The sequence below is a fragment of the Meles meles genome, chromosome 5 (genome assembly GCF_922984935.1).
Source record: "Meles meles chromosome 5, mMelMel3.1 paternal haplotype, whole genome shotgun sequence".
Lineage (NCBI taxonomy): Eukaryota > Metazoa > Chordata > Mammalia > Carnivora > Mustelidae > Meles > Meles meles.
In genome coordinates, this window is record NC_060070.1 from 109348803 (window position 1) to 109361679 (window position 12877).

At 37.1% G+C, this 12877-nt stretch overlaps 1 protein-coding gene across 1 annotated transcript in view; it reads right to left on the bottom strand.

The window, feature by feature from the left end:
- Positions 1-12877, bottom strand: part of EYS (eyes shut homolog) — a 1714887-nt gene that overhangs the window by 1262052 nt on the left and 439958 nt on the right.

The window sequence follows — 12877 nt, forward strand, 5'->3', positions numbered from 1 at the left end:
TTCTAGGTTTCTAGGTTTCTGTAGCCATGCTTTTGGACAGCAGATTTACTTGGGCTTTTAAAGAAAACCAGCTCACAGCTGCCAAGAAGAAACAAGGGAGACACAAGAATGGCAGCTCTTTAGGCAGGATTTTATTACTATTATATTTTACTTTTACTTTTTTCATGTGGCACCCTAGCTTTTAACATCCCAGTGAATCAAAATAATTAATATACAAGTATAGTTGCAAATAATATAATGAGATAATATGGGATCAGCTGTGTTTCCTTAATGATATTTATGGCATTATGTATGTTAACGAATTAAAATCAAATATTAGATAATATGTAATTAAGACATTGTAGAGTATCATCGATCATGATATTTTTAAAAATGTTCATAATTATAAATTCAAGTTTGGATACTGATGCAAATTGGCAAGTAACAAAAACTACAGTCAAATTAACTTTCTATGTAGATAGAGATATTCTCTCAAATTGATGAATTCTTTTAAAAGAAAAATGACAACAGAAAACTTTAAATTAGCAACGGGTCTGAAAGACAGAGATTGGTGTTAGCAAATAAAGCTTGCATTTATTATCAAGAAATATGCTTTTAAAATATTGGTTATTCTGGGCTAAGAAGCTAAGAATAATCCAGGTGAGTACCTGGGGAATTAAACTGGATACCACAGGTAAAAAAAATAAATGAAAAACAATAATCTGTATAAAATTTAAAACAAAGAAACAAACAAAAAAAGCCCCCCCCCCATCTAATTTGTTAACTACGGGCTATGTTAAAACTTATCACCATTTTATCAGGAAATACTATTTTTAAGCATATTGTCTTGTTTTGCTGTTATTTTTTTTACCAAAAAATACAGTTACTGTTTTTATTAGTTTTTGTTTATAAATATTCCACACTCCTGATCTGAACTGAAATTTTCATCAGTCAGGCCCTGCCTGAATTTGGATGTACTATTAATTTTACATTTAAATTCACAATGAACATCATTTATTAGTTGTTCTGAAAAAAAGCTTCTGATGTGATAAAACTTCATGGTGAAAATATGGATGTATTTTAATAATGTATTGCCAATGTGGTGAATAAATATATGCTTGAGATTTATAATTTCATATTTACAAATTAATAATTGTTTCTCATATATAGTCATGTAATAAATAATGTTAACTTGAATTCAGGAAGTTTAGTTTCCCAAACTATCTTATATTTGAGAAAGTATTAAGAATACAATATCTTAGGGGGAGGAGTCAAGATGGCGGAGAAGTAGCAGGCTGAGACTACATCAGGTAGCAGGAGATCAGCTCCATAGCTTATCTAAACATTGCAAACACCTACAAATCCGACGGGAGATCAAAGAGAAGAAGAACAGAAATTCTAGAAACAGAAAATCAACAACTTTCTGAAAGGTAGGACTGGCGGAGAAGTGAATCTAAAACGACGGGAAGATAGACCGCGGGGGGAGGGGCCGGCTCCCGGCAAGCGGCAGAACAATGGAGCACAAAATCAGGACTTTTAAAAGTCTGTTCCACTGAGGGACTTTGCTCCAGAGGCTGAACTGGGGTGAAGCCCACGAGGGGTCAGCGTGGCCCCAGGTCCTGCAGGGTCACAGAAGGATCGGGGGTGTCGGAGTGTCGCTGAGCTCGTAGGTATTAGAACGGAGAAGCCGGCTACAGAAACAGAGCCGAGGACTGAACTCTCAGCTCGGGGTTACCTTGAACTGGTCGCGGGCTAGGTGAGCTCGGAGCGCGGCTGGAGGCTGGGGATATGGGAGTGATTGGGCGCTGTCCTAGGGGGGCGCACTGAGGAGTGGGGCCCCGGGCTCTCGGCTCCTCCGGGCCGGAGACTAGGAGACTGCCATTTTCATTCCCATCCTCCAGAACTCTACGGAAAGCATTCAGGGAGCAGAAGCTCCCAAAAGCAAACCCGAGCCGATTACTTAGTCCGGCCCCAGGTAAGGGCAGTGCAATTCTGCCTTGGGCAAAGACACTTGAGAGTCACTACAACAGGCCCCTCCCCCAGAAGATCAACAAAATATCCAGCCAGGACGAAGTTCATCTATCAAGGAAAACAGTTTCAATACCTAAGACAGCAGCGGAATTCCAGAGGAGGAGAAAGCAAAGCACAGAACTCATGGCTTTCTCCCCATGATTCTTTAGTCTTGTGGTTAATTCAATTTTTTTTTCAATTTTTTTTCTTTCTTTTTTCTTCTTCTGCTAAATTTTTTAAAAATTTACCCTTTTCTTTTTTAACGTTTTTTGACTAGTTTATCTGAAATATATATTTTTTCTTTCTTTTTTATATTTTTTCTTTATTTGTTTTATTTTTTAAATTTTTTCCTTTTTTTTCCTGAACCTCGTTTTATCCCCTTTCTCCCCCCCCCCCCACAATTTGGGTTCTCTTCTGATTTGGTTAAGTGCATTTTTCTGGGGTCTTTGCCACACTTTTAGTATTTTATTTGATCCTTCATATCCTCTTTTCTGGACAAAATGACAAGGTGGAAAAAATCACCACAAAAAAAAAAAAAAGAACAAGAAACAGTACTGAAGGCTAGGGACCTAATCAACACAGACATTGGTAATATGTCAGATCAAGAGTTCAGAATGACGATTCTGAACGTTCTAGCCGGGCTCGGAAAAGGCATGGAAGATATTAGAGAAACCTCTCTGGAGATATAAAAGCCCTTTCTGGACAAAAAAAGAACTAAAATAAAAGAACTAAAATCTAACCAAGTTGAAATAAAAAAAGCTATTAATGAGGTGCAATCAAAAATGGAGGCTCTCACTGCTAGGATATATGAGCAGAAGAAAGAATTAGTGATATAGAAGACCAAATGACAGAGAATAAAGAAGCCGAACAAAAGAGGGACAAACAGCTACTGGACCATGAGGGGAGAATTCGAGAGATAAGTGACACCATAAGACGAAACAACATTAGAATAATTGGGATTCCAGAAGAAGAAGAAACAGAGAAGGGAGCAGAAGGTCTATTGGAGAGAATTATTGGAGAGAATTACCCTAATATGGCAAAGGGAACAAGCATCAAAATCCAGGAGATGCAGAGAACCCCCGTCAAAGTCAACAAGAATAGGTCCACACCCCGTCACCTAATAGTAAAATTTACAAGTCTTAGTGACAAAGAGAAAATCCTGAAAGCAGCCCAGGACAAGAAGTCTGTAACATACAATGGTAAAAATATTAGATTGGCAGCAGACTTATCCACAGAGACCTGGCAGGCCAGGAAGAGCTGGCATGATATATTCAGAGCACTAAACGAGAAAAACATGCAGCCAAGAATACTCTATCCAGCTAGGCTATCATTGAAAATAGAAGGAGAGATCAAAAGCTTCCAGGACAAACAAAAACTGAAAGAATTTGCAAACACCAAACCAGCTCTACAGGAAATATTGAAAGGGGTCCTCTAAGCAAAGAGAGAGCCTAAAAGTAGTAGATCAGAAAGGTACAGAGACAATATACAGTAACAGTCACCTTACAGACAAATAATGGCACTAAATTCATATCTCTCAATAGTTACCCTGAATGTTAATGGGCTAAATGCCCCAATCAAAAGACACAGGGTATCAGAATGGATAAAAAACTAAAATCCATCTATATGTTGAAACTCATTTTAGACGTGAAGACACTTCCATATTTAAAGTGAGGGGGTGGAAAACGATTTACCATGCTAATGGGCATCAGAAGAAAGCTGGGGTGACAATCCTTATATCAGATCAATTAGATTTTAAGCCAAAGACTATCATAAGAGATGTGGAAGGACACTATATCCTACTCAAAGGGTCTGTCCAACAAGAAGATCTAACAATTTTAAATATCTATGCCCCTAACGTGGGAGCAGCCACCTATATCAACCAATTAATAATAAAATCAAAGAAACACATCAATAATAATACAATAATAGTAGGGGACTTTAACACTCCCCTCACTGAAATGGACAGATCATCCAAGCAAAAGATCAACAAGGAAATAAAGGTCTTAAATGACACACTGGACCAGATGGACATCACAGATCTATTCAGAACATTTCATCCCAAAGAAACAGAATACACATTCTTCTCTAGTGCACATGGAACCTTCTCCAGAATAGATCACATCCTGGGTCACAAATCAGGTCTCAACCGGTATCAAAAGATTAGGATCATTCCCTGCATATTTTCAGACCACAATGCTCTGAAGCTAGAACTCAATCACAAGAGGAAAGCTGGAAAGAACCCAAATACATGGAGACTAAACAGCATCCTTCTAAAGAATGAATGGGTCAACCAGGAATTTAAAGAAGAATTGAAAAAATTCAGGGAAACAAATGATAATGAAAACACAACGGTTCAAAATCTGTGGGACACAGCAAAGGCAGTCCTGAGAGGAAAATATATAGCAGTACAAGCCTTTCTCAAGAAACAAGAAAGGTCTCAAGTACACAACCTAACCCTACACGTAAAGGAGCTGGAGAAAGAACAAGAAAGAAACCCTAAACCCAGCAGGAGAAGAGAAATCATAAAGATCAGAGCAGAAATCAATGAAATAGAAACCAAAAAAAAATAGAAAAAATCAATGAAACTAGGAGCTGGTTCTTCGAAAGAATCAATAAGATTGATAAACCCCTGGCCAGACTCATCAAAACGAAAAGAGAAAGGACCCAAATCAATAAAATCATGAATGAAAGAGGAAAGATCACAACTAACACCAAAGAAATATAGACAATTATTAGAACATACTATGAGCAACTCTACGCCAACAAATTTGACAATCTGGAAGAAATGGATGCATTCCTAGAGACATATAAACTACCACAACTGAACCAGGAAGAAATAGAAAACCTGAACAGGCCCATAACCAGTAAGGAGATTGAAACAGTCATCAAAAATCTCCAGACAAACAAAAGTCCAGGGCCAGAGTGCTTCCCAGGGGCATTCTACCAAACATTTAAAGAAGGACTAATTCCTATTCTCCTGAAACTGTTCCAAAAAATAGAAATGGAAGGAAAACTTCCAAACTCATTTTATGAGGCCAGAATCACCTTGATCCCAAAACCAGACAAGGATCCCACCAAAAAAGAGAACTACAGACCAATATCGTTGATGAACACAGATGCAAAAATTCTCACCAAAATGCTAGCCAATAGGATTCAAAAGTACATTAAAAGGATTATTCACTACGATCAAGTGGGATTTATTCCAGGGCGGCAGGGTTGGTTCAACATCCGCAAATCAATCAACGTGATACAACACATTAATAAAAGAAAGAACAAGAACAATATGATACTCTCAATAGATGCTGAAAAAGCATTTGACAAGGTACAGCATCCCTTCCTGATCAAAACTCTTCAAAGTGTAGGGATAGAGGGCACATACTTCAATATTATCAAAGACATCTATGAGAAACCCACCGCAAATATCATTCTCAATGGAGAAAAACTGAAAGCTTTTCCGTTAAAGTCAGGAACACGGCAGGGATGTCCCTTATCACCACTGCTATTCAACATAGTACTAGAAGTCCTAGCCTCAGCAATCAGACAACAAAAAGAAATTAAAGGCATCCAAATCGGCAAAGAAGAAGTCAAACTATCACAATTCACAGATGATATGATACTGTATGTGGAAAACCCAAAAGACTCCACTCCAAAACTGCTAGAACTTGTCCAGGAATTCAGTAAAGTGTCAGGATATAAAATCAATGCACAGAAATCAGTTGCATTTCTGTACACCAACAACAAGACTGAAGAAAGAGAAATTAAGGAGTCAATCCCATTTACAATTGTACCCAAAACTATAAGATACCTAGGAATAAACCTAACCAAAGAGACTAAGAATCTATACACATAAAATTATAAAGTACTCATGAAAGAAATTGAGGAAGACACAAAAAAAATGGAAAAATGTTCCATGCTCCTGGATTGGAAGAATAAATATTGTGAAAATGTCTATGCTACCTAAAGCAATCTACACATTTAATGCAATCCCTATCAAAATACCATCCATTTTTTTTTCAAAGAAATGGAACAAATAATCCTAAAATTGATATGGAACCAGAAAAGACCTTGAATAGCCAAAGGAATATTGAAGAACAAAGCCAAAGTTGGTGGCATCACAATTCCGGACTTCAAGCTCTATTACAAAGCTGTCATCATCAAGACAGCATGGTACTGGCACAAAAACAGACACATAGATCAGTGGAACAGAATAGAGAGCCCAGAAATCGACCCTCAACTCTATGGTCAACGAATCTTCGACAAAGCAGGAAAGAATGTCCAATGGAAAAAAGACAGCCTCTTCAATAAATGGTGCTGGGAAAATTGGACAGCCACATGCAGAAAAATGAAATTGGACCACTTCCTTACACCACACACGAAAATAGATTCCAAATGGATGAAGGACCTCAATGTGAGAAAGGAATCTATCAAAATCCTTGAGGAGAATGCAGGCAGCAACCTCTTCGACCTCAGCCGTAGCAACATCTTCCTAGGAACAACGGCAAAGGCAAGGGAAGCAAGGGCAAGAATGAACTATTGGGATTTCATCAAGATCAAAAGCTTTTGCACAGCAAAGGAAACAGTTAACAAAACCAAAAGACAACTGACAGAATGGGAGAAGATATTTGCAAACGACATATCAGATAAAGGGCTAGTATCCAAAATCTATAAGGAACTTAGCAAACTCAACACCCAAAGAACAAACAATCCAATCAAGAAATGGGCAGAGGACATGAACAGACATTTCTGCAAAGAAGACATCCAGATGGCCACAGACCCATGAAAAAGTTCTCCACGTCACTCGGCATCAGGGAAATACAAATCAAAACCACAATGAGATATCACCTCACACCAGTCAGAATGGCTAAAATTAACAAGTCAGGAAATGACAGATGCTGGAGAGGATGTGGAGAAAGGGGAACCCTCCTCCACTGTTGGTGGGAATGCAAGCTGGTGCAACCACTCTGGAAAACAACATGGAGGTTCCTCAAAATGTTGAAAATAGAACTACCCTATGACCCAGCAATTGCACTACTGGGTATTTACCCTAAAGATACAAACATAGTGATCCGAAGGGGCACGTGTACCCAAATGTTTATAGCAGCAATGTCTACAATAACCAGACTATGGAAAGAACCTAGATGTCCATCAACAGATGAATGGATAAAGAAGATGTGGTATATATACACAATGGAATACTATGCAGCCATCAAAAGAAATGAAATCTTGCCATTTGTGACGACGTGGATGGAACTAGAGCGTATCATGCTTAGTGAAATAAGTCAATCGGAGAAAGACAACTATCATATGATCTCCCTGATATGAGGACATGGAGAAGCAACATGGGGGGTTAGGGGGATAGGAGAAGAATAAATGAAACAAGATGGGATTGGGAGGGAGACAAACCATAAATGACTCTTAATCTCACAAAACAAACTGGGGGTTCCTGGGGGGAGGTGGGATTGGGAGAGGGGGAGCGGGCTATGGACATTGGGGAGGGGAGGCGAACCATAAGAGACTATGGACTCTGAAAAACAACCTGAGGGTTTTGAAGGGTCAGGGGTGGGAGGTTGGGGCAACCTGAGTGTTTTGAAGGGTCAGGGGTGGGAGGTTGGGGGAACAGGTGGTGGGTAATGGGGAGGGCACGTTTTGCATGGAGCACTGGGTATTGTGCAAAAAGAATGAATACTGTTACGCTGAAAAAATAAATAAAATGGAGATCATCTCCTGATGGCTGAAAAAAAAAAAAAAACAAGTAGCATATTTGAAAATTATACTTTCTTACTGTATAAGGAATTATGACTTAAAGTATTTTCTTATATTTTTTCTTTTTTCTACTATTTATTCTTTTAAAGTTTTTATTTAAATACCAGTTAGTTAACATACAGTGTAATAGGGGCGCCTGGGTGGCTCAGTGGGTTAAGCCGCTGCCTTCGGCTCGGGTCATGATCTCAGGGTCCTGGGATCGTGTCCCACATTGGGCTCTCTGCTCAGTGGAGAGCCTGCTTCCTTTCCTCTCTCTCTGCCTGCCTCTCTTGTGATTTCTCTCTGTCAAATAAATAAATAAAATCTTTAAAAAAAAAAAGGCATACAGTGTAATATTAGTTTCAGGTGTACAATATAGTGATTCAGCACTTCCATACATCACCTGGTACTCATCACAACTTATAAAAATCATATGCATATTATAATCACATTTATATTATGTCACTCAGAATATATCAGATCTGTCCCATATATTGCCATATATAATCATTATTCTAGGTTTACCTAGATCTAAAAGTGTTGCTAACTACTCTCTGAGGCATACTGTTATGACCCTTCCTTATTTTATAGTGAACATCAGAAATTGAAGAGTCATTCCCAGCATTCCCAAATACCGATGGGCTTGAGATCAGAAAAAGGACAATAATGACTCATTTCAATGATTCGTTTCATTGAGAATTTCACAAGTTTAAAAACACAATTTTTAAAGTGACAAAATCTGAAAAAAAAGAAGAAAAGAGAAAAATGATGGTAATGTTGGCTCAAATCAGGAGTAGAAAGCAGGTGGCCCATAACTCCAAAATATATTTTGCTTAACTGCCATAGTGTTAGAAAAGTTAATTCTGTATTAACATCTACAATGATATCCCAGTTTGTGAGGGCCCCACTTCTACTTGTTGTTTTTTTTTTTTTTTTTTTTTTTTTTTTTTTTTTTTTTTAAAGATTTTATTTATTTATTTGACAGAGAGAGATCACAAGTAGGCAGAGAGGCAGGCAGAGAGAGTGAGAGGGAAGCAGGCCCCCTGCCGAGCAGAGAGCCCGACGCGGGGCTCGATCCCAGGACCCTGAGATCATGACCCGAGCCGAAGGCAGCGGCTTAAACCACTGAGCCACCCAGGCGCCCCTCTACTTGTTGTTTTAAACTTGGGCTGCTTCACACGATTTGGAATAAATCAGTTATGCTCTTTAATGACATGCATTTACAAAGCACTGGTTTAAAGAAAATAATTCAAAATTTCAGCTGAATCATATTCTTTCAAAATAAAATGACTTTTCTTCAAAATGTTCTTTCTCACAGATAATATTAACCATTTATTCATTTAGTGGAGGATCAAAAAATATATTTTAAAGGCGATAAAATAAAACAAGATGGACAATTTTTTTTGGTCAACATCCTTCTAGATCACTCTTTTTTCCTCTTCATGCCCCATAGTGATATCCAGTTCACAGGGCTATTTCATGACCTGTTTCTCCTGTGTCTCCACAAAAATTATCCATTTTAGACTTGCTCTTCCATTTCAAAAACCATGTTCCAATATTCAATATTTCTTCTTTATCTTCTTTCTCCCTTTCTTTCCTCTGATTTTTCCTTTTCTTCTATCTTCTTTTTCCTCTATAAATTTAAATTTCTTCAGGAATACAGATTTGATAGGAGGAAATGTGTGTGCATGTATGTGTATGTGTGTCTGTGTAATAGATTTGATAAAGTAATGATTTATTTTAAATCACTGTAAGCAGTGTTTCTCCTACCCATAAATACTCTTTAAAAATCTATCATTAAAAATAAAGAAAAAAATGGCTAATTCTAACATCAGAACTTAGAAGTCAAATCTCATTAGATTTTCTCATTTGCTACCTTTATATTCACAAAAATATAAATGAATTCATTATATGTGGGGATGTTTTGTGAAAATAATAGGGATTGGCTTTGATATTCATAGCAGGATAAAATCAGTAAATAATCAAGGTTGTATATTGACTTATTCCATTATTGTGTCAGAATCTACATTAGACTACTCTATAAGAATTGCTGTGACTGAGTGAACTCACTGTCATAGCAATATCCATGCAAGCAAGGGCTGGAACTGCACTCATTGACATTGATCTCACAGTGTGGACCTGCAAAGCCTTTTGCACATTGGCACTGGTACCCAAGAGGAGATATTTCCAGATCCATTTTCTTTCGAAACACAGCACCATTCTCACAAGGATCAGTAGCCTCACAAGGCCCCAAATCATGGTAAGAATCTGAAAGGGAAGAATCAGAGTGTCCATGTTTATTTAATGAACAAATCCCAACTGCTGTCACTTATATGGCATATGTCTGCATAAATGCATTCAACTTAGTCTCTAGGCAATGACTCATAATTTTCGTCAATATTACCATTGTGATTCTCTCTGTATATATTACAATTTAAGAAAGAAATGTTATTTATGATTTCTATGCTTCATCTAACAAAGCACCAGCAGGCAGCAACGTTAAGTGACAACATCTTTAAAAATACCATTTTGTTTCTTCATACTTTATACCTCTTGTTCAACAATGTTCTCTGAAGACATTGCAATTAAAAAAGTACATTATTGATGATTGATTCTCCCTGGGTTTTTTGTCTTTTTTTTTCTGTTTTTCTGGTACCCTGGAGGTTGCTATCACTATAAGCTTTGCTTGATGGATTTGTTGCTATTCTCAAAACAAGTACACAGTGAAAAAAGAACATTTTAATAAGGTTTTAATCTTAAGAGTAACACCTCAGCCCAGAAACTAAGTTTTAAATTTTACTCAGGGACTGTAACTAGATAAAGCGACTGTCACTGCATAAAATGTACACAAGTATTTAGAGATAAGAAATAAGATGCTTGACCCAAGGGAATACATACCGAACAAAAAGTGAGGCATAAACAGCATTAAATTGTTCAACAAAGCAAAATCATTATTCAGGTATCAGTTTTCCAGACATAGTAAAAATACTTGTATATTAGGTATTTGGCAAGTACTTAAATAATAGCATCTATTCATCAAAATATGTAGTGTATACATACAAACAAGTGCCTGGCTGAATATCTCAGAGAAGAAAATAACAAATAATCATTAAGTCCTTTACTCAGATTTTCCTAGTAACTTCTCAGCTGTAGAGATGAAGGGATAATAAACAAACTGGGATAAGAGATAAAGTTTTTTTTTTTTAAGATTTTATTTATTTATTTGACAGAGAAAGATCACAAGCAGGCAGAGAGGCAGGCAGAGAGAGAGGAGGAAGCAGGCTCCCTGCTGAGCAGAGCCCAATGCGGGACTCAATCCCAGGACCCTGAGACCATGACCTGAGCCAAAGGCAGTGGCTTAACCCACTGAGCCACCCAGGCGCCCAAGAGATAAAGTTTTAAAAGTTTAGAATATTATATGCAAACAATGAGTCATGGAATACTACATCAAAAACTAATAATGAACCCTATGGTGACTAATATAATATAATTTAAAAAATAGAAGTATAGCAATAGTTGGAAAAATTCTAAAACCTCTGGATCCCTATGATCCTCCCTTTCTTGTTATCAAGGAAAAAAAAAAAGGTAGGACAATCCTAGAAACTGATGAAGACATCAATAGTGTATACAGTGAAAGATCCAAAATAATACAGTTAGTGTCATAAAATAAGACCAAGAGAAACTGTACCAAGCTGAGGGACACTGGGGTATTTCAGTGGGTTAAGTGTCTGCCTTCAGCTCAGGTCATGATCTCTAGGACCTGGGTTTGAGCCCAGCGTTGGGCTCCCTGCTAGTCAGGGAGTCTGCTTCTCCCTCCCCATGTGCCCCTCCCCCTGCTCGTGCTCTCTCTCACTCTTTCCCTCTCAAATAAATAAATAAAATCTAAAAAAAAGAAAAGAAAAGAAAGAAACTGTACCAAGTTAAATAGACACCCAGTACTTCAGGTTTCCAAGTACAGTAAAAGAAGTAAAAATAAAAACTACTTACAAAGAGCATAAAAACAAATTATTTCCTTCAATTAATAAATCTATTAAGTGGCTTTTTCCTTTCAAGAGCTATGGTAAATATACAAGCCCTCTTCCTTCGCCTAAAAACATTATGAGGCTGAAGTATATTGCAAATGGTGCCTTCCTAAATACTATTTTTATCATAAAGAAAGTATCTTTTTTGCAAAATAAGAGAATGACACTGAACAACATCCACCAGAAATACATGAAACAATGAATTATAATTAACAAAAAGTTCTCATGCATGCCCTTCTTTCTAATTACCTACTTCTAAATATTTAATTGTAAGAATAGATATTTTGCTTTGCTAGTGAGAAGTTAATTTAGCTTGTCTCTTTCATAAATTGTTGCATGCATATAATGCATTAGATTGCTGAACAATAATTCTTATATTTGAGAAGACACTCATGGTATTCTCTTTTACCAGTTGTTTTTTATACTTATTCACCACATAAATAAGGTAATGTGCCCTTACTAGGTATAAAGCAATGAGGTGGAAGCTGGGGTTATAAACAATGAGGGTTCTCATAAGCAAATAAATCACTACAGTGTGATATAGGGTAAATGTGGCCATGCTAAGGAATGTTCTCATGCTAAGGAATCACTGTAGCAGGAAGAATTCTAATATGGCCTCTATGGTCCCACCACCTGAGAACATAGCCTATAGAATCCTCTCCCTTGAGTAGGGGTAAGATTTGTAAATGTGATGAACTACCATACCACTCTTATGATTAAGTTATATTATATTGCAAAAAGGTTATGTAGAAATGTTAAAGGCACCAGATCAGATGACTTTGAATCAACTGAAAGAGAGATTTTCTTGGGAAGTTCTGCCTTAATGAAGTGTGAATTTAAAAGAAGTCAAAGGCATTCTGATCCCCTGGAAGGAATAAAAGAAGTCATAGGCATTCTGATCACCTGGAAGGAACAGAAATTAGGAAAATACTCCTATTTATAATTGCAGCAAAAAAATAAAATAAATATGAATAAACTTAAACAAGGAGGTGAAAGACATGTATTCTGAAAACTGTAAAGTACTGATGAAAGAAGTTGAAGATGACACAAAGAAATGGAAAGATATAAAATGCTCATGAATTGGGAGAATAAATATTGTTAAAATGTCCATAGTATCCAAAGAA